Source organism: Canis lupus, chromosome 18 (genome assembly GCF_048164855.1).
Source record: "Canis lupus baileyi chromosome 18, mCanLup2.hap1, whole genome shotgun sequence".
Classification (NCBI taxonomy): domain Eukaryota; kingdom Metazoa; phylum Chordata; class Mammalia; order Carnivora; family Canidae; genus Canis; species Canis lupus.
The window spans coordinates 17,152,942-17,180,688 of record NC_132855.1 but is presented as its reverse complement, the minus strand read 5'-3'; the positions used below and the strand labels follow the sequence as shown (position 1 = coordinate 17,180,688).

Genomic DNA, 27,747 nt, shown 5'->3' with positions numbered 1-27,747 from the left:
CATGCTTGATTTCCTCTAACTGGGATGTGCATTTAGAATAGTAGAGCCTCAGTCTGTGTTCCAGGGTGTTGCTAATACGGTGCTTTGGTATATGAGCAATGGGAAAGATCACACAGATGTAAGAGCTCCCAAAGACAGGATAAAGTTAGGGAACTCCTAAGATGAAGTATGAGAAAAGTTAAAGCACTCCTGAGACTATGCTCTACCACTCTACCCACTTCTGTGGGATATTCGTATATTATGTTGGGAGAGGGGTGCTACCTGACTCCCTCTGTCTGTCTTCTCCCATGGGGATAACCCACGTCCCTGAAATTGTTGTTTGTTGACAGTTGTCAACAAACTGAATGTGATGAATATGCCCTGGGAGGTATCCTCATTGGAGAAAGTGCATCCTGGCTAGACAGGAAACAATGTAATGCAAATGTTGATCTTTCCCAGATGAATATAGATATGTAATGCAATTACAACCAGAATCCCAACTGTCTTTTCTGTTTGCTTGTCTTTGGACCTGGACAAGCTGGTTCTAAATATTTGCCAGTTGTCAAGAGAATTTTAAAAAAGAACTAGTGGGAGGCATTTACTCTATCAGCTATAAATAAATACTAAAAATATTACAATAAAAATTCAATGGCACTGGGATAGGGATAGTAAATAAATTGTGAAAACAGTAGTAAATACTTAATGGGAATCTTTCAGCAAGAAATAATTTATTAGGCACAGGCTATGTACCAGTTGTTATGCTAAGTCACTGGTTCAAAAGCTGTGGACAATTTCCAGTCACTGCCATCATTTTATAGGATGAATATTTGCAAGTTACAAACATAGTTCATGGACAAAGATCCAAAGGTGCCGTGAGATGTAGGACAGAGGGATGGATCCTAGTGTGGAATCCATGAGAAGCTTCCCTGAGACTGTGATATTTTGGCTGAGTCATGAAGAATCCCTAAAGTTAAGCCAGGTTAAGGAGGCCAGTGGCAGGAAGACCTGGCTCTGTGGGAGAACCACCCCAGGTAGGAGGAGTCTGGTACATTTGAATATAGGGAAGGCTGGTGATTGGCATGAGAGAGGGGCCCAAAAAATGAATTTATTTAGGAGCCTAAGAGAGGCTGAGAGAACTTCTAGTTTTCCCATAAGAAAAATGGAAAGCCCTTGAGAGTTTTATATAAATTTTCTTGTCTTTCAGCTGACATTGATGTATCAATTTCAGTGCAATATCGATTGGTAAATGATTTTTCTGTATATCTGATACAGAATAACATTTTGATGGAAGTATCAGTAAATTTTGCTTATCAAGTAAAAAAGTACTTATGTATCTATATTATCAAATATTCCTCTTTTTTATATATTTTTCTTTTTCTGAGCTTACTGTTTCCTCTGCTTTCTTATTATTAGCTTTTATACGGTATATGTTTCTTACCATTTTTCCCCAAGGTATATGTGCATGTATTGTTATTTCCCTTTTTTCTTCTGTAGTTTTAAAGGACTGACCACTTTTCTCTGTTTCATTTATTTCTCCAAGTAGTTTTGATGCCTGGCTGGGGCCACAGTGAGGTGACTAAGAGACACTGAATGCAAAATTTAAGAGGATGCCCAAGACTCAAGATTTTAAAGTATGTTCCTGCAATAAATAAAAATGTCAAAATTAGTGCAAAAAGTCTACCATGAGCCATATATCAAAATTTTAAATAAACAGGAATCCAACCCTGCACTGCAACCTTGCTTCTCATTGGCCTCCCTCTAGCCCCAGCCCTGGTTCCAATAAAACAGTCAGCTAACCTTTGAGCTATAATTTGCTGACTTAAGTTTTCAAGCAAATGGATTAGAATTTAATGGTGTTTTTGAACAAGAACTTAATAGTGTTTATAACACTGTCCTTCTCTTCACAAATAAAAGAACATGAATATGCTTGTATTTACCTTTTACCTGCCCTCCTTCCAATTGTTTTAATGACCCAGAATGTTAGGTTTTTTTTTTAAGATTTTATTTATTTATTCATGAGAGACACAGAGAGAGGCAGAGACATAGGCAGAAGGAGATGCAGGGTCCTCTCAGGGAGCCCTATGAGGGACTCAATCCCAGGACCCCAGGATCATGACCTGAGCCAAAGGCAGATGCTAAACCACTGAGCCACCCAAGCATCCCCAGAATGTTAGTTTCAATATACTTTGGACTTAATATCTTTTACTTTAAAGTTCTTGTCTAAATAGTAGCATTAAAGTTTACAACTCCATTAACTACCATTATTTAGGCTTAGTTATGTATTTTAATGGCTATCTTGCTCATCATTGTATCTTTACTTTCCCCTATTGAGCTCTGTATTCCGTCTTTTTTGTTTTTGTGGTTGGGGTGATTAACTAAATGATTTTCCCTGGGACTTCAAAGTTGTTGTTGTTTTTTTCCCCAGAAAATGGACGCAGGTGGTACATTTCCAGTCTTTGTCCACAGATGTCACACTTTCCTCCTCTTGTTTGAATGACAGTCTATTCTAAGGGAAAATTCATGTTTTCTTATAACTTGTGAACATTTCTCTGTCTTCTAGTATTTAGTCCAATGCTCTTCTGGTTCCCTTGTCATTTATCCTTGGCATTTGGAAATGCCATTATGATACGGGTGAAGTGTAGTTTCAATATTTCTTCCCAGGACCTTTTAGATCTGATGACTCAAGTCTTTTGACATCTTCCTTTTTATTTTTGGACTTTGTCTCCCCTCTGCCCACTTAAATTCAGCCTTCTATAATTACGTAGATTATACAGGTTCCAACGTGTGCTTATTAGATGGCACCGGTCATGCACGTTGTCCATGACCATGCCTCTGCTTTCTGGCCTGGATCTGCCCTGGTGCATCAGGATTGGTCAGCTGACCTAGGTTGAGCCAACTGACATCCTTCCCCAGGATTTTTCTTTTTAACTAGAACTAAGGAGGAAGAAGTTAGTTCTCCTGAGTAGAAGAAGCAGACTATAAAGTTCTTGGCTAACTACTTTCTGCCATGTGGAGCATCCCCATTTGTGGTGAAAAGAGCAAAATTGCAGGAAGAAAGGAAAGGAGACGGTGATATTTGAAAAGTTGGTTCCTGATGCTTTGCTTTTAAGTCAAAGAGAATGACAAGGAGAGCACTGTTCATTTTAAATTACCAAATTGGCGCAAAAATGGAGGGACCAAGAAAATGGAGACAGGGAAGCAGAATATTCTCATAGTTCTCATGAGAGGTGATTAGAGCCCTTTTTGAGGTTTTAAAGGGATGAGTTGAAAACATAATTATGAGTTCGATTGATAGACCTGGTCCTAGATGGGTGTGAGACTGGGGAGAAAGGAGAGACTAGACTATGCCTAACCTCTCTTGTTGTGTGCCTGAAGGACACAAACGAAGATAAAATCAACACCATGTGTAATAATGAGGTTGAGAGAAGGAAGCCAGATACAAAGAAGCACTCCCTGTTTATATCAGTTCAATGCTAAGCAAAACCAATCTTTGATGTCTGAAATCAGTTTGGTTAGATGGGGTGTAGCAATTGTAATGGGCCATGAAGTGGCTTCTGGGGGGTGATCTGTTTCTTGATCTAAAGGCTGGTTACACGTGAATATTCATTTTAAGAAAAATACATTGAACAGTACACATATGATATGGACATGTTTCTATGTGAATTTCACACTACAACACAAATGTCAAAAGCAAGGGTAGGAATCATTAGTGGTGAAGAGGATAATTTCTGTTTTGCACATTCTGAATTTGAGGTGTCCATAGGACAGTGGTTCTCAAAGTGTGGTCCCCAAAGGAATAGCGACATTACCTGGAAACTTGCTAGGAAAGCATATCTTTGGGCTCCATCCGAGATGGAGATGTACTGAACCAAACATCCTTGGGGCAGGGCCCAGCAATCTGTTTGCACAACCTTCCAGGTAATCCTAACATATGCTAACATTTGAGAAAGAGTTCTGTAGGATACCTGGATGGATCTGTTGGGCAGAGAGCTAAGCATGAATCTGAAGTTATGTAGAAAATGGTTTGGGCTGAAGGTATGTATGGTTTTGTGGTTGCATTATTTAATTTAAATGATCCTTAAATCCATGAAAAATAGGCAAACTCCCTCCAGGACATACATGCAGTAAAAAGAAGAAGGGCTGAAAGAAGACTCATGGGAAAGCACAGCATTTCAGGGATAGGTAGGAAAAAAAGATACTGCTTGAAATGACAGCATATAAACACAAATATTATTCAGCTTTAAAAAATGTTGGAGATGAACATTCACATGGAAAGATTTCTGTGAAGTATTTTAAGTGAAAGAAGACAGACAATTAAAAGGCACAAAACTTAACAATCCCATAAGCATACACTGACTATCTCTGAAGTGTGCAATTCAAACTATATTTTTATTTTCTTCATTTTGCTTATCGTTCTTTCTAGTTTTTTCTAATGTGAAGATGTCTTGCATTTTGTAAATGACAAAGAAAAAGCCCAACAAAATTGTTTTTAAAAGATGAAAGATATCTTGTACACATGGAACTAGACAACACAGGCATGAAGAAAATGCAGTTTGGAGACTTGAAGAGTCTATGTTAAGATGAAAAGCACAATTGCAAAATTTTAAACTGTAATCCAGACAGAGAATTGGGTACTTCAGAAAATTGAATTAGCACATTAGGAGATGAATTCAGTAAATTCTTTCAGAATGTGGAAGACAAAAGTAAGGAGAACATAACAGGAATAAGACAGGATAGATGAGGTACAGTCCCAAGAGAGAGTTGTGCCTAGAATCCAGAGGTCAGCCCCGGCCCCCACTTCTCCCCAACTTTCCCCCACATGGTCGCTGGAATGACCTACTAGGCTTCTAAAATCAGACCAGGTCACCTCCTCTTAAATCCTTTCAGAGGCTTCCCATTGCGTTTCAGGTGAGATACACTATTCCCTCCTGGCAGCAGGACCCTGTCCACCCTGCCCTCTCCCCACCTCTGTCCTTCTGTCCTTAATTCTCCCTGCACTCCAGCTGCACTGGCCTTTCTGCACCTTCAGGGCCAAGCTGTTTTTCATCCCCAGGCATTTGGGAATGCTAGCTATATTCTCATTTCTCTTCATCCTACAGGTCACAGCTTGAATTAAACTTCCTCAGTGAAGCATCCTCCCCATGCTGTGCTTTCCCTTCATCTTATGCAGCATAACACATAGTTGGAATTTATTCGTGCATCTCCCCAGATAGGATAAGCTTAGTGAGGGCAGGGTCCACATCTAGTTTATTCACCTCTGTTATGCTGCATATAACACAGTTCCTAGCACACAGTAGGTGGGTGCTAGGTGAATATTTGTTCGTTCGTGATTGTCACAGTTGTGCTCCTACTGGTGTGTCTTTGTGGTTATTTTAAAGAGAAGTCAAAGTAGACTGGCCCTGCATCCATCCTTATGCCATTGTACACAGACACTGGCAGGCGTGGGTGCTTAATTGCAGCTCCTCCTCTTACATAAACTAATTTCTAGAAGTAAGCTAACCAAATCTTAGAAGCTGTGTTGTCCATTTGGAGTTTCCACGTGAGGTATCCAGATGGCCTGGAAGCATGAAAATGGCTTCAGAACCTGCCTTGCGTAATCTCAGTGAGTGGTTTATGCATGGATAGACTCCAGCTCAATAAATGGTAGGGGCTATCTTTTAATTATGTGGTTTTCATTCTGTCATCTAAAACACTGCTGTGCAAATTGTAGGTGTCTTATAAATGCTTATTGATTTAATTATCAGTTAATAGATGTGTTTTCTTGCAGAATGGTGGCTTAGTGTTTTTTTAATTTTTAGCAATCATTTCCTATTGCCACATGGACTTTTCTTTCCCACCAATCTGATTAACTCTTGAAATAGGAGGAGCTCTTTATTGAAAACAGTAATTGAAATCGCGCGATGCTTCCAAATGCCTCTAGCAATGTTGTGGGTTTAGTCTCTTTTTTCCTCATAATATTTGTATCAGTTATCTGTTGCTGCATTCCAGATTACCCCCAAATTTAGCAGCTTAAAACAACAAACTTCTACTATATCATAGCTTTTGTAGGTCAGGAACCCAGAACTGCTCAACTAGTCCTCTGGCTCTGAGTTTCTCATCAGGCTGTAGTTATCTTGAAACTTGATTCAGAGGAGACCCTCTTCCAAGAGCATCACTGGCTATTGGTGTGCCTCAGTTCCTCCCAGGCTGTTGGCTAGAGGCCTCAGTCCCCTGCCTTCGGGCCTTTCTGTAGGGCAGCTGAGGACATGGCAGCAGGCTTTTTCCAGATGGAGGGCAGGGAGAGAGGAGAGAGGATGGGAGAGTACTGGAGAGAAAAACTAGAGATAGTGAGTCAAAAGCCAGAGTCTTTGTGTTATCTAGTCTCAGAAATGATATTCTATCATTTTTGCCCTAATCTATCCATTAGAAGTAACTCACAAGGTCCAGCCCACACTCAAGGGGTGGGAATGACACAAGGGTGTGAAAACTAGGTAGTGAGGATATTTGGAGCTATCTCAGGCATTGCCCCACACAGGATTTTCTCTTATTATTTAATACCTAAAATCTCACCTTCTTTTCTTGTGGGAAATTAAAAGCATATAGACAAGTACAATAAAGAATCACATATCCAGCACCTAACTTTAACAACTGTTAACATGTTGCCATACTTGCTACATTAACTTTCTTATTTCTATTTACATATTTTTATGTTAGTTATGGATATCATGACATTTCACCCATAACTTCATAGGCATCTATAAAAAAGGATTCCATGTTTCTACCTAATCACAAAACCATAGTAACATCTGACAAGATTTAGCAATAATTCTATGATACAATGTAATACCCAGTCCATTTTCAAAATTTCAAAATTATCCCCAAAATGTCTTTTACAACTGGTTTGTCCAAGCCAGGCTTTTGGGACTCTCAAGTCTCTTTTAACTGAAAAGACCCTTGGCCCATAGCTCTGTATTAACTTGTTTTTCCCTGTAAAATTATTATTAGTTGTCTGCAGCTCAAGAAGAAATATAGTTTGAAAGAATTCAAATGGAAAATAATTCAGTGATTCCTAAGTATGTCATTTAAATGATAGATTTTGATTAAAACATTCTTCTAACTTATATATAGCATGAGATTTAAATATTCCTAATCCCAAACACCTTCAGAATAGCAGGAGACAGCTTTGACCCCAGCTGATGCAGACATTTAAGATTGTAACACAAGAGAAACTTGGATAGCAAATGGCCTCTATATACAGAAGTGGCATGGATGGGAGGAAGGAAGGGATAGGGCAAAAGATCTTCTTACTCTTATAAAAAATCAGAGTAATAATTACTTCTAACCGAGGTGAGTCAGAGGAAGTGCATTTTTAAGGAGCATATATCCTGGGAATCCAATCTCTAAGGATCCCTTATTTAACAAAGATCTAACTTTTAATTGTAATAGGAACTCCTTTCCTGAAAGATAAAAAGGACCTTAAAACACGTCAATGCCAATTATTCTTTAAATTCTATGCTGTTGTTTTAGTTTGTTCTATGATTTAGTCACATAAAGTAGAATAATTATAATTATTCTTATCAATTTTTAATGTTAGACATTCTAAAATTATTAGAATTCACATTACTATATTAAAATAGAAGAAATATGTGATCATCTCAATAAAAAGGAGAAAAAACAATAACACCGATAACATTCAGTACCTTTTTATTTTTAAAAATCCATAGCAAACCAGGAAAAGCTTCAGAAACCTACGAAGAATATTTGTCCCAGGGTGCCTGGGTAGCTCAGTCAGTTAAGCATCTACCTTTGGCTCATGTCATTATTTGGCTCGGTCCTGGGATCGAGCCCCAAGTCAGGCTGTCTGCTCAGTGGGGAGTCTGCTTCTCCCTCCCACTTTGCCCCTTCCCCCTGTTCATGTTCTCTCTTTCTCTCAAATAAATAAGATCTTAAAAAAAAAAAAAAGATCTTTTGTCCCAGACCTCAGCCAACATCATTCTTTATGAGAAAACTTTAAAAGAAGTCCCTTTATATCAGAGAAAGATAAGGATACCCATTCTCATGTTCTATTTTACCTTGTTTTGGAAAAAAAAAAAAACCTTGAAGTTATAAAGATTAGAAAAGAAGAAACAAAGGTGTCACCATTTGTAGATAATAGAATATTTCTAGAAAACCCTAAATAATCTACAAATTATTAGAAATCATAAGGAAATCTAAGTTGTTATATTTAAGATCAACATACAAAAACAATAAATGCCAAACATAGTTTAAAAATGCAAATAAAAAGCCTTATATTTATAACAACAAACCATAAAGAGCATAAGAATAAACCTAACAAAATATATGCAGACTTGTATAGAGAAAACTATAGGGGATCCCTGAGTAGCTCAGCAGTTTAGCTCCTGCCTTTGGCCCAGGGTGTGATCCTAGAGTCCTGGGATCAAGTCCCACGTTGGGGTCCCTGCATGGAGCCTGCTTTTCCCCCTCTGCCTGTGTCTCTGCCTCTCTCTCTCTCTGTGTCTCTCATGAATAAATAAATAAAATCTTAAAAAAAAAACCTATAAAACTTTGTTAAAAAGCACTCGAGAAGGCTAATAAATGGTAATGTAGTTCATGTTTACAGATAGCATAAGGCCAGTGTTGTAAAGATGTTAAATCTTTCCAAATAAATTCGATTAATTTCCAAATAAACCCTTAAGGGTATTTTTCATGGAGCCTGAGAAGAGGATTCTAAAATTTATGTGTAAGACCATAGATCCAAGAAGAATCAAAGTATTACAGAAAAGGAAATGAGAAGAAGAGCTTGCTGTACTTAGTATCACAGTTTAAGAAACTAAGTAGTTAAGACAGTATAGTATTGATGCAGGAATAAACTGATGATTGGAACAGAAGAGGGAGTACAGAAATAGGTATACCTTTATATAGAGAATTTTTATAGAAGACAGAAATGTTTTAGATAGTCGGGAAGAAAGGGCAGAGAATTCAGTTAATGTGTTAGGGGAACAACTGGTTTTCTATATGGAAAAAAAATGAAGTTTAATCCTAACTCACACCATGTACAAAATTCAATTACTGAATTTAAATATGAAAGACACGATAAAAGCTTGAAAAAAAAGTAGTATTATCTTTTTGACTTCAGAATAAGGAATCTTGGACTTTTTTTAGATGAAGCACAAAATAGTATCAGTATTGAAAATTTAAATTGATTCATAAACACAATAAAGAAAATGAAAGACAAGTCACAAACTCAGAGGTACATAACACATTTAGTTACAAAGCAATGTTATATGTGTATGTATGTATTCCTACAAACCTGGAGAAAAATGGAACAGAAGACACTAAAGAACATTTCTTATTTCTAGTTTTATCATTGACAGAGATTTTAGAAATTTATGGATAAAATTCCTGTCAACTTGAACCTTACACTTTGACCCACCTTTTTTTTTAATTTATTAGAATTCACATCAAAATATGTAACACAACCTTAAGCTTTCTAGATACTTGGCAATAACTTTCTTTATTGTGGAAATATATATACATCATATAGCATTTACACTTTAATCATTTTTGAGTGTATGGATTCAGTGCTCTTGAGTACTGTAGCCATTACCATGATCTATTTCTAGAACTTTTTCACTATTCCAAAGAGAAACTCTGTTCCCTTTAAGCAATAATTCCTCATTGCCCCTTTCTCCAGATCCTGGTACCCTCTCCTCTGATTTCTGCTTCTATGAATTCTCCTATTCTAGGTACTTCCTATAAGTGGAATCATGTATTCATCCTTCTGTGCCTGGCTTATTTACTTAGTGTAATATTTTCAAGGTGCACCCATGTTGTAGCATGTATCAAAATTTCATTCATTTTTATGGCTCCATAATATTCCATTATATGTGCATACAATATTGTGTTTATTCATTCATCTGTTGATGGACATTTGGGTTGTTTCCACCTTTTGGCTATTTTGAATAATGCTGCCATGAGCATTGGTGTTTGAGTCCCTGTTTTTACAATTCTTTTGGGTATTTACCTACGAGTGGAACTGGTGGATCATATGGTAATTTAATGTTTAGCTTTTTGAGGAACTGCCAAATGGTTTTCCATAAAGCCTGCACCATTTTATATTCCTACCAGCAATGCATGAGGGTTCCAGTTGGGATTATCTTTATGTGTCACCTTATCTGATTTTGAAATAAAAACAAAGCATGCGAAGCTTAGTTTTTACCTATAGGTGAAAAGCAATAGTTAAATAGAAAGCAAAACTACGAGATAATAAAACCTAAGATTTGTGGATTTCCTCTAGTTTGGCGGACTTTTCAGGAATCCGCAAGTGTTGTTGGCACAAGCTTCTTTGTCAGTAGGTAATGTGAAAATTGAATTTGTTGTTGGTGATAAAGTTCATGTCTGCTTTCTTTGGGGGGACATTGATTTGGGAATATAGTTTACTGTAACCTGGTAATTTCAGTAATGCAAATGCAACAAAATGTTACTTAAAAACAAAACATAAATTCAATCGGGGGTGGCAAGGCAATTAAGGGGAGCTCTCTCCATTTGGTTGTCCTTCTGGGGCATTATGGCAGCTGCAGCCAATATTGAACAGGGAGCTGCAGCTGTTTACAGATGCATTAGGAAAGAGAGGCTTTGGAACTCAGTTGCAGAATTTCTCCTGTGCAAAAGAAAGGCCAAAATTGTCAGAGAGGGAGCATATCTGAGGGATATAAGTAAATTTAATTTTCAGCAAGAGCACAAGGTGCTAATACTGAGCATTACAGTTGCAATAAATCAGAATCCTGGTTTTGGCTGGCCACAAGAAAGGTGAGTTCGGTTCAGAATATTTCCTGTAATCCAGTTACTCTGATACAGACCCACAAAAGCAATGTGTACCCATCTATTTTTCATTTAGAATATTTATATAGTTCATTCATGGCACAGGATTAGGAGTGTTTGGATTCTCTATTGGTTGCAAGGCTGTCCATTTCCAGAAGTACGTACCATGGTAAATGCAGTAATTATAGGAAAGTATGAAAACACCAAGTCTTCCAATATTTGATTATCCTTAACATAGAGCTTTGGTAATAAAAAAGAGTTTTGTTGAAAATAGTATAACTTCAAATTGGAATCATGAGACTTAAAAAGGGAACATTTTAGACTCAGGGCTCTTGGTTTTGACTTGTGCCTGGATGCTTAACAGGTGGTCTGCCACTTGCCTTATGACTCTGGTGACATCATCTCTTTGCCAAGATGTTGAAGCTGAACACACATCCAGCAGAACAGGAGCTACTTCTGTAATTCAACAAATTATATTTATCGTCTCATCTGGCTATACCCAGTTGCCCAGGAATATGACTTTTGGTCATTATTCTTCACCATATATGTGGTTGTCATGTAAAAAAGCCAAACAAAACAGTCACAAAATCAATTTGTTAGCAGGGCAGAGAGGGGGCTTCAAGGCATGGAGGAGGACCCCAATCCCCTTGGGAAAAAAGCAGAAAGGTCAATTTGGTTTATTAAAGAGCTGATCCTTTTAGGTTCAGGATATAATATACTTCCTTTAATGCCATCTAATAGGAAATCAGAAACAGTCCAAAAGCATAGTATTCCCTGAGGAGGAGTCAACACAAAATTAGTACCACCAGGCCAAACTCTTGTGCTTTCTGCTGCCTTAAGCACAGAATCCTGCAATGCAAATGTCATTTTTACTTCTTGGAATCAAATTTAAGGCCTGGTGTATGGAGGTGTTCTGGTAGGCACTTATATATATAAATAAAATAAAGACAAATAACATGTACTTCAGAATGACCTGGTAGATTTATGCCATAGCCTAAGAAGCACTGAGAAAAAAATAGATTTTTTCCCTGAAACAACACATCAATGAACACACACTAGTCAGGCACTTATTATTGTTCAGCATTCCTAAGAGTAAGTTTCCTGAGCAGATTCCTCAAAGGAGAAAGAGAAGGAGTTCCAAAGTAGGGGTCCCAGGACCGAAGCAAGCCAGAAAGGGGCTTACCTAAAGTAGGCCACCCAGTAAGGAGTGTGGTCAAAGACAAGTGTGATGAGAATCAAATCTCAAGGGTATAGGGAGAAGGGGCAATGATCTGAATTCGGGGGTCAACTGCTCCTGAAGAGTGGGAGTGCTAAAGGCCTATTGGCCTGGTACCTGCTGCATGGTAAGAAAGCAGGCACGATGTCTCCTGAGCACCATGCAGAGTGTGCCAATGGGGATGGGTACAGACATATGCAACACACAATCCTCGATCTCACATGACTTTCAGTATGGCTGAGCAGACCCCACCATCATATGGGGAGCAATCAGAAAACAGTTCGAAAGAGCAAATAATGATGGACTCAATAGTGGGCTCATTACTGTGTGAGGTTCAGAGAGGGTAGTCAGGGAAATCTTCACAGAGAAGGGAGCTAGAGCAGGCCTTGATGTGGTTAGGGGAAGAGGGAGGGATCTGGAGCAGCCCAGGCAAGATATTGCATGTGTGAAGACCCTGAGGGTGAAGGAACATGGTGGCTGCATGGATTATGGGAGGTTGACCCACAGCAAACGTGGCACTGCAGAGACCGCAGGAGACTGGCCCTGATGGAGCAAATGGTGCACCCTGAGAAAGCCAGTGTGAATCTGGAGAAGCCTGATGGCCAGCAAAGGATTGGATGAGGTAGGAAAGAGAGAGCCCTGGAAACAGTGTGTAGGGGACACTAGTCAGGAGGAGAACAGGGAAAGTGGGAGATGTAAGAGACAGAGTCTGAGGAAAGTATACAGAAGGCAGATGAAGTTGTCTAGCCATGAGGTCCAGTTTAGAACCCAGAAGCGGGACAATGGAGGAAATGATGAATGTTAGGACGTTTTTAGAAGAAAAATCAATAGGTTTTATATTTTGACTGTAGGTGATGTATAAAGAAGAGAAAAGTTGAGGAAAATTCAAGAATTTCATGTCTGTGTAAAAGAGAGGTCAGAGAAAGGAGACTTTCCACATGAACATGGTTTTGACCAAAAGGACTATACCGATGCTGAAGTGACATTTAAACAACCAAGTGGAAATGTCCAGTGAGCAGTCAGAAGGAAGGGAATAAAGCCAGGATAGGACTGGAATTACGGATTTGAGCCCACGCAAGGTAATTCTCAGCAATCTGTAGGTTCATATATTATAGTCCTGAGAGACACTACTTTCTGTTGTCTCATGTGGGATGTGAATTTGTGTCCTTGAATTAGCTGAGTACAGTTTTCCCTTTTCAGAAGAAACAGTAAAATAAAGCAATCTCTTTGGTCGCAGCATGGGGACGAGACAAACCAGTTGGCCCACAGTCTATAAATCCAGGGGTTGCCTTGGGTCAGCGGCTTCTTTGAGTCTCCTCAACCATTATTTGAAGGTGAAAGGAAACCCATCAGAATTCTCTTCAGTTTCCAAAGGACACTCCCGGAAAACTCAAAGTAAGGAGCCAGAAGTAGTTCTTTCCCACTGACGCCCATCCCTTGGTCTAGGTATCACTTCTGTTACTGAGTGGAACTCCTCTCATGGAAACAGGTTGCTTTGTTTCCTGAGTGTGGTGTTCTCATCAGACAAATCTGTTGTTTAGTGTATACAGGTTGATTTGGTGGAATGATATTTGCGCGTGGTGTTATGTAAATAGAGTTATGGCCCATCTTTCTGATACTAACATGGGCTATAATTAGGACCTATGTGTATGTAATGGAAAGGGGGGGTGGTGGTGGTGTGTGTGGTGTGTGCCCATGCGCATGTGCGTGCTGAGCGCAGGGGTAGAGAGATGTGTAAGGGAGCCCGCGTTCAAGTTCCTGATGTAAAGAAAGTCGCCAATTCACAGAGGAATTTGATTACCTCTATCCATTATACACGCGCAGTGAGTGAGCGTGCTACTCGCCATCTGTCATCCATTTCATTTGCATCGCCGGCACCTGGCCTGTTTGTCTGCTGCGCTCCCTTCTTCACCGAATTCTTAGGCTGCTTTAATAAAACACAGAAATGTTATTGTTAAAAACCAATTAATTTACAATCCTCTACAGAGATAGTATTACTTATAATTCAATTTGGCTTCTAATGATCCGCTTTCTTGCAAAATGACTTAATTCTTGTGTCAAAGATTAGTTATTAGATATTACCCTGCGTACCAGTCCTGTACTGCTGAGGTAGGCAAAGCAGCTTGGAATGTCCCTGGCCATTAATCAGAAGTCTGAAACATTTTCTTGTTTAACTCCTTCAAGAACCTGGTTGCAGGCATAATGCCCTTAACTCTTCCCTGACCAAATGAGGGAGTGCGCTCCCTCCCCTGGGTTAGGTTTGGTGGGAGGAGATCTGGAATTTTCAGAGAAAGCTTTTCGGTCATTAAGCTGAAAACCTGGATAGGCATCTACAACGTGAGATTCTTTCCCCCTCCATATATCAGCATACATTTTTATTGTACCATCTCAGGCAGTTTGGTTTCCTCCCAGCTGTGTTGTGAATGAGGTACGCAAAGCTTGCCCCCCTCTTCCTCTAAATCTGGCCTTTAGGAGCCAAGGTGGCTGGGTTTCCCACACAATGACAGAGCTGGGTGTCATTTTGCTTATTATGACAGGATTATCCACACCCATCATGCAGGCCAACCTGCTCACACAGTGACAGTCTGGCAGCCCTCAGCCACCTTGTCCACACATTTCACCGATAGAATCACCAAACATATGGCTATAGCCAGCACATTCTAGAAACATCAGCTTGGGCTGAGGTATCTGAGAGAAAATTTATTCTTACAGATTAAAAAATCCTTAAAAGGCTTCAAAACAATTTGTTTTCAGTGTAACATTCTCAAGCTGTACATGTCTTTACTTTTTTAACCTTCTGATGTAACACAGAATTTGGTGTGGAAACTATTATTTCCTTTCTCAGTTCAATCTTAACAAATGCCAAATAACACATATCCTAACAGGGAGAATACGAATATATATATTATATATATAATATATGTTATATATATTATTATTCCATATATATTACTATATTATAATATATTATAATATATATTATTATAATGTTATTATATTATATATAAATATAATATATATTTAATATTTTCTTTTCCACAGGTATAGAATATAAAATTAAAATATATTTACATATCAAACTATGACTATAAAGACTAGGACCTGCCCCGAGAAACCTAATAAATTGCTATGAAAAATGTAAAGGCACGAAAGTAATCATTGAAGGTTAGTAATTACTAAGTGAAGATACTTCTCAAACTTCGAAAGGACTCAATGAGCTGAACTTGAAGCAGCCAGAGAATTAAATAATACAGATAGAAAGCAGAGCACCATTTTGCTGTAAAAGTGTGTGGAGGAGTCTTTTTGTGCGTGTGGTTTCGATGAACTAAAAAATCCAGCTACTTTCTACATTTACAAAATCTGTTGTTTAAACGATGCATTCATTCTGCTTATACTTTTTAGTTTTATGAGATGCAGTTGCTGCTGGTTCTGGAACATGTGCCCGTGTGAACACTGTGGGGTGGGGGAGCTAGAAAGGTAGTGGCAGTTCAGTTTGACTTCTTGTCTGGATCCTGCCACATTCAAAGCGTGAGGTGCTCATTATTTCACAAAAGCAGAGAAACCAGCTTTGCGACTGAGGCAGACGAAACTTGAACAGCTGTCTTATAAGAAGCATTTTCTTTTTTGTACATTATAATATCAAGGGAACTGTGCCTAGCTCCACATACTCTGTCTTACATAAAGCCTTTCTACAAAGGATCAAACATTGGTAAACTCCAAAAGATTATCTTATTTCAGCGATATGGCTCATCCTTAATGTTACTCTCTGATTACTCAATAAATTATAGGTATTATTTATTCTAAGTAGCTTGTCCTGTCTGTTCCCACACATTTTTTTACACACTTTTGCTTAAAAAAACTGAACACAAATGATCATAATATGAGGTTGCCCCAAACTTAGAGGATTTAAAAACCAAGGCTGAAAGGGCCAAAGGGAGAAAGCTATAGGGATAAAGATGGACAAATGGTCCCCAAATCTGTTCCCTGGTGATTTTGGCTCAGATTGATATGATTTAAAAACTTCATTGGGAATAACAGATAATTCATATCCCTGAATCACTGCTCTATATGCAAAGTAGGGATGGGAACCAAATGCCAAAATATGTCCCCAAAAAGAATAATCCCCAAATAACCCTGTTTTCCAAAGTTTATTCTTCAGATTCAGACAATGCATCATCAACCTCAGAAATAGGAGCCGAGCCAAGCAAGCTGCAATCTAATATGGAAATTTGTCCTGGCCACGGTACTGTGTCATTCTTCTGAATGGGATCACCTGCACCCATCTCTCCTAGGAGAAAATTTCAAACAGAGTTAGCTCCTTAAACCTTCTAATTAAAATGAGAAATCCCCAGGCTTCCATGACTCAGCCTCAGAAAAAGATTATTAGGAATTTAATAGGGAAAATATAGCAGCTCAGACCATCTGTGACCCAGTGCTCTGTGAGAATTTAAAGAAAACGGGAGGGAAGCAGTGCACACTCCAATGCACGCTGGAGGAGTACTTTGTAGGAGCTGCAATAAATCAACATAGTTAGAGTACAGCCTTTTTCAGATTTAATTACTGTTACATAATTATTAGCAAAGCATTCTCCTCTGAAACTGTAAAACTCATTACATCAAAAATCCCCAAGCTCCTGATGGAATTTATGAACTAGTTACTTTCTTTCCAGCTCTGGGAAAATAGTGGAATAGAGTCCAGATTTGTCTCCAGCTTTTTAGAAGCAGAGGGGGATTTTTCCCCCCCTGTTTTGTGTCATTTTAATAGGTTTCTGAATTGGTTTTCTATGGATCTTTCTCTTAGACATCCATATTCTCACCTAAATACCTGCTTAAAGGATTGAGTTCCATTTCAGTGGCAAAAGGTAGTAAGCAAGTACATTTCACAGGATGCTGACAGGGAGCTGGCTGATTGTCAATAGAGTGAAAGATAAATAACTTTTCAATGTCTGTGATTTTTTTTTTTTTTGGAAGATTCACTTTGGGTCAGAAAGGTCACAGCCAGTCATGGAGCTTTGGTTGGCAGGGCCAGCAACAACATAGGAGTGCTCTCTATGCCAGGGCATACTGGACCAGCATCTGTATGCTCTGGCGTACCAGAGCAACACCGCAGGCAGTGCCTTTATATCGATGGTTTGATATTGGCCATGGTGGGAGTATGTACAATACAAAACTTGGCCAGTGCTACAATCAAGGCTTTTTCCCTGCAGAGCTAGTTGTTAAACATTTACCAGCATAGCACTGTTGCTGTGCTCACCAATGACACAAGTGTAAATGCCACCTCTATTGCCTACACAGCTCTCAAGGGCATCCTAGGATAAATTCCTCTCACTGAAACACTGTGTCCATCGAAGTTTAACAGAAATGGTTTATTTAAAGTCTGGCTTGGGAAGGGGTTTGTTTTCTTGGAAGCAACAATATTGTGGAATGACATTCCTTTGGAAGATGGTTGAATGCCTGTGGCTAGTTAGCTTAGCTTTTACTCCAAAGTGTTGCTGAGCCCAAGACTGGGACATTGCTTCCAATGTGGGTCACGCAGCCTCCCTAGATCTTTTGAGCCCCTTACCTGCAGAGAAGTGCAGCTGCTAGAAAACAGTTTGCTCTTGCTCCTCCACTCAGAATATACAACCAGCTGTTTTCTGTTGTATTTGTAGGCTCTCTCGGGATTAGCTCTCAGTGAGAGGCAGATAAAGGCAGCTGAGGCTTAACCAGTCAGCTACCTTGGACCCGCTCCCCCTCTGGCCACATTTCCCAGCTACTGACTTTTCACCAGCCCTGGAGCAATCTTAGTTTCTCCCTGGTGATCCCCTCATCCATGCTACCGGCAAGATTTCCCACCACACTCGCTGCTCATAACTGCCATGTAGCCAAACTAAATGACTCCTTGCCCTGAACTGTCCCATGCTCCTCCAGGCCATCTCTTTTCCAATAGAAGAGAGGGTGACTAACATTGCATGAACATTGTTCTACAATTCTGTTTTGATGTTCGGTGCCATACATTTTGTATTTCAGATGAACTATTTAATTTTTTTTAACAATCTGTTTTTAATTGATAAGAATTCTCATCTCTTATTTTTTACAGTAACCTATTTCTATTTAAAATGTATAAATGTGATAACTTTACAAATCTCTTGGAGAATGATGTACTGAAAGTTTTCTTTGGTTTCCAGTGTTAATTCTGTGTTCTCTGGATATAGTTCTTCTGTTTGCTAAGTATTGTGTCTTTCATGTTGGGGTTTTTCTTAGATGTTTGGTGACTCTTCGCGGTCTGTTCATATTAAAGATGTGGTTCTAATTTAAACAGTATTGTTAGGAAGAGTTCTTTGCTCAGCTCAATTGAAACGTCCTGTCTGACTCATGAATTTGGGTCTGGTTTAGAAAGCCCTGCTGGCTGAATGGAGGAAGAGGACATGTGGCAGGCTTTCATTTCAAGCATACAGGTGGTTTTGCTTCTGGGCGTGGAGACTAATTTCTCAGTGACCGTATGTTTGTTGGAGTGCTGTTTGCTTCGACTGCCCAATAACAATTGTTATTAAGTCTACCCTGTCAGAATTTTGAAACCAGAGGGTGCTCCAGAATTTAATCCACAGCCAGATGCTAAATCCAGAAGCACAAGATTATGGAACTGACCTAACATTTTTATTGCCACCTGATTTGTCAACTAGCCAGTCTGTCTTGCCTTTCTTTTCCTAGACTCGGCTGTTTTTGAGTTTGGAGTTCCTAGAGTTTCTGTTGGGGAAACTCACCTGGACTAGGAAGTTATCTCTTTTACTTAAAGCAGTTGTAGAGTTTTCAGTTGTATTTTCTCTCTGTTACATGTTTGAGAAAATTTTATCTGTTCTGATCTGTTGGTGTTAGGTTTTCCGGCTTTTGAGTGTTGCTGTGTATTTAGTTTTTTTAAATCTCCTCCTGCATTTTAATGGGATTTGGGGAGAGAGTGGTGACAACACATGACCTCTGTCATCTCAAACTAGAAATCTTCCTCTGTTCTTATTTACAGGACTTAGTTGTGGCTTCATTATAACCATATCTGTAACTTAACAGAACAGAATTTAACAGTCCACATTTTGCCAGTGGCCTACAAACACACCTTTAATGAAATAGCATGAATCGCGTAAAGTACTACAGGTCTGTACTTTGATGAGAGACCTAGCAGTGGACCTCCCCATCCTCCCCAGCCTCCTGGCTCAAGATTGGGGAAAATGCTACTCTTTATCTAAGTTTCTTGTGGGGGATAGGCATATTATAAGGAACTATCCAATTCTTGTCTCTTCTTCATTTTTGAATCTGATTTATATTACTTCTATTAATTTCTTTTGTATTTTAGTAGGAAATTATTATTAAGAAAATCCACGAAAGCTTATGGTACTAATAGTCTTTTTAAGAAATCTTTGTGCGATGAACATCACACGTTATTCTCTAGACAGTCATCGAGTCTGTGGCTGAAAAAATACTAAGCCTTTTGCTTAATGCCAGCATTTATTGTTTCTTTTTCTAAGACATCATTATCATGGGCCCAAAGCTAATTTTTCAAGTGACGGAATGGATTGTAAAGATAAAGAGGGGAAATGCTAATATTTTCTTACTATGACTTACTAATTTGCAATAGAATTGCACTATAGCAGAAAAACTCTTAAATGTATATTTTTGGATATCAGTTATAATTCTTGGAATTTTATACTATGATCACATGAAAAATCTGTTTCAGTTTTATTAACCACTTAGAGATATATTCTGTTTAATTCTTTTCCATATATTGTCAGGTGGATGGAAGTAGCTCCATGTAAATCTAGAATTCAAACATCTGACCTGGAGAGTAAATGCCATGCTTTAAATTGGTCAGCATGCAATGCAGAAAAATCCTAGAGGGTTACAGATGATATCAATCACTTGCTACACTCATGACTAATTTAATCTCCTTCTTGCCATGTTCTCCCATCAGCCTAACACTGCACGACCTGTCAAAATCTCTGCCACAATGTGACTGGGCTAAAGATGAAACAATTTGTTCAGTCAAGCCTATTTGGCTACCATCTGATTCCCATCTTGTAGTAACTTATCTTGGCCTGGTTGAAATTCATTTTATCATGGTCTATAAAGGAGGTATTTGATTAGCAAATTAGAGGCAACATGAATTCAGCACTGATTCTGGGTCAGGCACTGTTTTCAGCATCGTCCACGTATTATCTCATTTAATCCTCACATCATTACTATGAGGTGGACACTACTAGTCAGCAAAATATACAAGGGAGAAAACTGAGAGCCAGGGAGAGTAAGTTGCCTGCCCAGGGTCATACAGATGGTAAGCAAAGAAGCTAAAATTACCATCCATGGGATGAATGTATAGTTAATGCTTGTATACCCCTTGCCTTAAATACAACACGGCATTTTCATAAGACTGTATGTTAACTATATACATGTAAATATAATGAATGGCCCCAAATAATAAATGAATTATATTTTATTCACTAATTGAAGGATATGTATACCCAAATATTTTATCGAACTAATTCAGCTCACTCACAGACTTTAAAGAAGATAAAGCATATTTCTATTTAAAATATCTGTAATTCAAGCATTGTCTAGTTTATATTGACTTTTTCCTTCTGTTAGCCTGATCATATTAACTTCTACTCAATGTTCATGCCTTCTAACTTGATTTAAAGAATACATTCTCTATCCTTTTAAACTCTTTGGTTGTCACTTTGCCTTTCTGGGTCTTAATACAACCTGCAAAGACTGCCTGCCCTTGCTTATCTATTCTAACCCTGGACTCAGAGGCACACCTAGGTTTGTGGATTCTGGAGCTTATATGGGGAGGAGGATGGAAGGGGGTGGACAATCTTTAACAAAAAGAATGTGAAATTAAAAATACAAAATTAGGCTCAAAACTAATATTTACTTAAGGTAAGAAATCACAACACATTATAGATTTTTAAAAAGCTGGAAAATACTAAAAACATTAAGAAATCCAAGTCTATACATGTATACAAACAATATATTTAATAGTTAATGGTTTACAACTTAAAAATACCTTTCCCCCTACAATTTTTGGCCATATAATTCAGATATATAATTATTGATATAAATGGACTATATAACAACAATTTGGTAATCCAATTTTTAACAAGATAGAAAGCTAAGCTAGTCTTTCTTCTACTATAGTTGATCACAATATCTCTTTTCTCCATGGCTCAACATTTTTATCCAACCTTTCTCTGTGTGTGTGTATGTGTGTTTACAAGTGAATTTAAGGATTAGCAAAGAAGATATACTTCACGTACGTTCAAATTAAGATTTTGTAATATATCACTTGCCTTACTGAGCATTCTGAAGCACCTTTACAAATGTTAGTTAAAACAGTATTTTATAAATACTGGCTTTATCAAACATGCCATTGTATCCCAAAAAGGGAGGGAAATGTAAGGCACATTTATACTTGGATATACTGCCTTAGCAGATCTCCTCCTGCAGGAGAGATTTTCCATTTGTCCAGACCTGGATGAGACAGAAAGTTTCACTTATGATTATATATATCCAATCATTAGTAGGGCTTCCCACTGTCTAGCTCCTGGCTTCTTGTTTTCCTCCATTACCACAATGCTGGGTACTGTAGGACATGAGGCCTCTGGTGCTGCACCACTTCTTGGTTTAGGTCAGCATGCTAGGTGGCAGGACTATTCCAGGAGACTATTCTTAACCACTGAGAAAGCTGGCAACAATAGCATGAAATGACTGAAATCCACATGACTCTATCCCAGTAACCCCAACATACATGTATCCCTAAGTCAGCTTCCCTTAGCCAGTTCCCCAAATCTTCATCTGTAAGGAGAGGCCGTATGAGAGAGAGAAGCAGAGGGGCAGAGGGTCAGGCAGAGGCCCACCTTGAATCTTTGCACATCCTCTGCACCAAGTTACAGGTGCCAGGACCCAGAATTCCCTTCCTGAATTCCTGGGCTGCTGACCTGCTGGCTTGACCACTCACAATGTGGACCACACTTACTCAAGCTCAAATGATGGGGCGGGGGTGTAGGTTAGAAAAGGGGACAGGCTAGAACCTGGGGGATGACTTTCCCCACATTCCTCAGTTCAAGGAGAAACTCTGAGGAGTCAGATTATTCTTACTTTGAACTAGGCCTTCCCATTCATTAGGCAGGCATATTTTTCAAGAGAGTTAGCAAGATTTATAACTCAGATGCTCTACAGTGAATATGCGGTACTTGTATTATCTGAAATAATATTGAAAAACTTGTCACATGTTGCAAAACTTTCAAGCAAGCAAAACTTTGAGGTCTGAATCTAGCTATACAATTTAGAAATTCTGTTCACTGTGTCAAGAAAGTACACTAGGACAGCTGTCTGCTAAAATTCGCTGGACTCTGGGAAGAATTATTGAAGGAACCGTGGCATTAACATTCAAGATTCCCAGGATCGCCAAGCCTGGGGCACAGGGAAGTCACAGCAAACACTGCCCCAAGCTTCTGGAAAATGCACATTAGAAAGCATGACACATACTATGGGGCTTGAGCAAGAAGTACACCTCATTGCTCCCAATGATAGGTGCTTAGTCACCATGGCTAAACAATGTGCCCCTAATGCCTCTTCTGTGGAATGGAGCAAACCATAGAGATCTCACAGACTAGGGCCACCTTGGGCTGGTAGGAACCAGGCACTTCAATATGCTTATGATCACACAGCCAGAATCTGTAATATTCCTAGAAGGAAATCATTCTTGGACAAAAGAAAATTATTTTCTTTGGGAAGAGAAGAATAGTAATATTCAACAGAATGGTGATTTTTTTTTATTGTCCAGCTATTTAAAATTCTAAGCGCTGTTGTTTGTGTTATGTAATACTTAGAGAATGGTATAATGAGGACACGTTGATAAGAATATAGTCCTGGAAACAATCAGATATCTTCTCATCTACTCTTTGACTGTTGTCAGATAACTGCTGTGGGTCCCCTCCTAATCTCATCTGATTCTGTGCCCCACATAGGCTTGGACAGAGGAGGTGGGAGTCCACAGTTTTAAATGCTAAAAAGTTGTCCAAACCATCTGGGTTTTAGGACAAGCCAGCAATCCCTGCAGGTGATGGGAGCGCCCACCTTTGGTGTTCCATCTCTCTCGTTTGCTATTCAGTTATGTATGTCCAACCACACAGCTCCAATCTCTCTGCTAAACAGAAACTGGGCTTGGCATTTTGTTCGGCTTTCAGATCCACGTGGTTTTCCTGCCCCACATCACTTAGGAAAAGCTGGAAGGGAGAGATCAGAGCCCCACTAGGGCTCCTCAGTGTGATTCCCTCCTAATGATCCTTTTCCAATCAGAAGGGAGTGATTCTCCTCCACCTCATTATTTTCCTGCCTAGCTTTCTGCCCTTTGAAGCTGAGTTTTTCCTTCCATTAACAAACAACTATGAGATTGTACTCACTAGTACTTTGTACTAATCTTGTGGTTTTATCGCCTGACCCCTGACCAACCTTTTGGCATAAATGGTTTCTTAAAGGGGCAGTGACTGCTTTTAAAACTTATTAGAAGACATTAAAAGAGATTCCACTTCCTTCTGGGATCCCCTGGAGAAAACAATACATGCAAAATACAGTTATCTTTTATTCAGGCGGTGGGGGTGCCATTTTGCACTGTCTATATGTCAGATTCCACATGGTGGCCTGGATACTTGGTATTCAGAAACCAGGCAAGAAATTAGCATTTCAAACTGATACTAAACACAAATTAGACTCATTCTCATCTTCTGTGACAGGAATAGTACTTGGTAAACACATAGGGAACGTTCGGGGTACAACATACATGGATTCAGCTAAACAAACATTTATTGAGCACCTGCTGTGTGCAAGACACTGTGTTGAATGCTATACTGAATGCTGTGAGTCCATAGTATGACCAGGATTTGCAACTTGATAGAGCATATGGCTTTACATGGACATAATATAGGATTTCAATCTTCACAGAGGGAATAAATACCATATGAGCAGATGATGGAAGTCAAGAGAGGGATGGGTGATGCAATTTCAGATTGAGGGGACAAAGGGAAACCATGATTCAGATTTTCTTTTCATCTAAGGTTTTTCTTTTTTAATTTTTTTTAAAGATTTTATTTATTTATTCATAAGAGACACAGAGAGAGAGAGGCAGAGACACAGGTAGAGGGAGAAGCAGATTCCTTGCAGGGAGCCCGATGTGAGACTCCATCTCAGGACCCTGGGATCACGCCCTGAGCCAAAAACAGACACTCGACTGCTGAGCCATCCAGTTGTCCCTCTTCTAAGGTTTTCTTAACCAGTATCTTTTTTTTTTTTTTTTGCCAGAGCTTTTTGCGCTGTGCTATGGATGGCCTGTGGAGCTGGAGTTTGAAAGACTGGGATCTAATATAAATTTTGCCACTTGCTAACAGTGTGACTCTGGGCGAGTCACCTAACTTCTCTGCTTTTTCAGATTCGGGGCTGGTAATTACATTTATTTGTCACAATCTGTCCAAAGGGTTGTTGTGATAATCCATGTAAAATAACACAGGTATCATTCAGGTGGAGGGGATCATTATCATAACAAGCTTTGTTCACTAGTTGTTACTGGTTATCAATGTTATATTTCTTCTTTTTTTTTTTTTTATTTATTTTTTTTTTATTGGTGTTCAATTTACTAACATACAGAATAACACCCAGTGCCCGTCACCCATTCACTCCCACCCCCCGCCCTCCTCCCCTTCTACCACCCCTAGTTCGTTTCCCAGAGTTAGCAGTCTTTACGTTCTGTCTCCCTTTCTGATATTTCCCACACATTTCTTCTCCCTTCCCTTATTTTCCCTTTCACTATTATTTATATTTCCCAAATGAACGAGAACATATAATGTTTGTCCTTCTCCGACTGACTTACTTCACTCAGCATAATACCCTCCAGTTCCATCCACGTTGAAGCAAATGGTGGGTATTTGTCATTTCTAATAGCTGAGTAATATTCCATTGTATACATAAACCACATCTTCTTTATCCATTCATCTTTCGTTGGACACCGAGGCTCCTTCCACAGTTTGGCTATCGTGGCCATTGCTGCTAGAAACATCGGGGTGCAGGTGTCCCGGCGTTTCATTGCATTTGTATCTTTGGGGTAAATCCCCCACAGTGCAATTGCTGGGTCGTAGGGCAGGTATATTTTTAACTGTTTGAGGAACCTCCACACAGTTCTCCAGAGTGGCTGCACCAGTTCACATTCCCACCAACAGTGTAAGAGGGTTCCCTTTTCTCCGCATCCTCTCCAACATTTGTTGTTTCCTGCCTTGTTAATTTTCCCCATTCTCACTGGTGTGAGGTGGTATCTCATTGTAGTTTTGATTTGTATTTCCCTGATGGCAAGTGATGCAGAACATTTTCTCATATGCATGTTGGCCATGTCTATGTCTTCCTCTGTGAGATTTCTGTTCATGTCTTTTGCCCATTTCATGATTGGATTGTTTGTTTCTTTGGTGTTGAGTTTAATAAGTTCTTTATAGATCTTGGAAACTAGCCCTTTATCTGATATGTCATTTGCAAATATCTTCTCCCATTCTGTAGGTTGTCTTTGAGTTTTGTTGACTGTATCCTTTGCTGTGCAAAAGCTTCTTATCTTGATGAAGTCCCAATAGTTCATTTTTGCTTTTGTTTCTTTTGCCTTCGTGGATGTATCTTGCAAGAAGTTACTATGGCCGAGTTCAAAAAGGGTGTTGCCTGTGTTCTTCTCTAGGATTTTGATGGAATCTTGTCTCACATTTAGATCTTTCATCCATTTTGAGTTTATCTTTGTGTATGGTGAAAGAGAGTGGTCTAGTTTCATTCTTCTGCATGTGGATGTCCAATTTTCCCAGCACCATTTATTGAAGAGACTGTCTTTCTTCCAATGGATAGTCTTTCCTCCTTTATCGAATATTAGTTGCCCATAAAGTTCAGGGTCCACTTCTGGATTCTCTATTCTGTTCCACTGATCTATGTGTCTGTTTTTGTGCCAGTACCACACTGTCTTGATGACCACAGCTTTGTAGTACAACCTGAAATCTGGCATTGTGATGCCTCCAGATATGGTTTTCTTTTTTAAAATTCCCCTGGCTATTCGGGGTCTTTTCTGATTCCACACAAATCTTAAAATAATTTGTTCTAACTCTCTGAAGAAAGTCCATGGTATTTTGATAGGGATTGCATTAAACGTGTATATTGCCCTGGGTAACATTGACATTTTCACAATATTAATTCTGCCAATCCATGAGCATGGAATATTTTTCCATCTCTTTGTGTCTTCCTCAATTTCTTTCAGAAGTGTTCTATAGTTTTGAGGGTATAGATCCTTTACATCTTTGGTGAGGTTTATTCCTAGGTATCTTATGCTTTTGGGTGCAATTGTAAATGGGATTGACTCCTTAATTTCTCTTTCTTCAGTCTCATTGTTTGTGTATAGAAATGCCAGTGACTTCTGGGCATTGATTTTGTATCCTGCCACGCTACCGAATTGCTGTATGAGTTCTAGCAATCTTGGGGTGGAGACTTTTGGGTTTTCTATGTAGAGTATCATGTCATCGGCGAAGAGGGAGAGTTTGACTTCTTCTTTGCCAATTTGAATGCCTTTAATGTCTTTTTGTTGTCTGATTGCTGAGGCTAGGACTTCCAGTACTATGTTGAATAGCAGTGGTGAGAGTGGACATCCCTGTCTTGTTCCTGATCTTAGGGGAAAGGCTCCCAGTGCTTCCCCATTGAGAATGATATTTGCTGTGGGCTTTTCATAGATGGCTTTTAAGATGTCGAGGAATGTTCCCTCTATCCCTACACTCTGAAGAGTTTTGATCAGGAATGGATGCTGTATTTTGTCAAATGCTTTCTCTGCATCCAATGAGAGGATCATATGGTTCTTGGTTTTTCTCTTGCTGATATGATGAATCACATTGATTGTTTTACGGGTGTTGAACCAGCCTTGTGTCCCAGGGATAAATCCTACTTGGTCATGGTGAATAATTTTCTTAATGTACTGTTGGATCCTATTGGCCAGTATCTTGTTGAGAATTTTTGCATCCATGTTCATCAAGGATATTGGTCTGTAATTCTCCTTTTTGGCGGGGTCTTTGTCTGGCTTTGGAATTAAGGTGATGCTGGCTTCATAGAACGAATTTGGAAGTACTCCATCTCTTTCTATCTTTCCAAACAGCTTTAGGAGAATAGGTATGATTTCTTCTTTAAACGTTTGATAAAATTCTCCTGGGAAGCCATCTGGCCCTGGACTCTTGTGTCTTGGGAGGTTTTTGATGACTGCTTCAATTTCCTCCCTGGTTATTGGCCTGTTCAGGTTTTCTATTTCTTCCTGTTCCAGTTTTGGTAGTTTGTGGCTTTCCAGGAATGCGTCCATTTCTTCTAGATTGCCTAATTTATTGGTGTATAGCTGTTCATAATATGTTTTTAAAATCGTTTGTATTTCCTTGGTGTTGGTAGTGATCTCTCCTTTCTCATTCATGATTTTATTAATTTGAGTCTTCTCTCTCTTCTTTTTAATAAGGCTGGCTAATGGTTTATCTATCTTATTAATTCTTTCAAAGAACCAACTCCTGGTTCTGTTGATCTGTTCCACAGTTCTTCTGGTCTCGATTTCGTTGAGTTCTGCTCGAATCTTTATTAGCTCCCTTCTTCTCTTGGGTGTAGGATCTATTTGCTGTTTTTTCTCTAGCTCCTTTATGTGTAAGGTTAGCTTTTGTATTTGAGTTCTTTCCAGTTTTTGAATGGATGCTT

At 39.0% G+C, this 27,747-nt stretch overlaps 1 long non-coding RNA gene across 11 annotated transcripts in view; it reads right to left on the bottom strand.

Moving 5' to 3' along the window:
- The window catches only part of LOC140608728 (uncharacterized), a 55,508-nt gene extending 41,018 nt beyond the window's left edge, over positions 1-14,490 (bottom strand). For all 11 annotated transcript variants that reach the window (XR_012010697.1, XR_012010698.1, XR_012010695.1 and 8 more), the window contains exons 1-4: positions 14,367-14,490; positions 13,797-13,922; positions 11,160-11,235; positions 1,418-1,618 (exon numbers count right to left, since the gene is read on the bottom strand). This is a non-coding gene — a long non-coding RNA (uncharacterized lncRNA). The remainder of the gene's footprint in view (positions 1-1,417; positions 1,619-11,159; positions 11,236-13,796; positions 13,923-14,366) is intronic.
- Between the last annotated feature and the right edge of the window lie 13,257 nt (positions 14,491-27,747).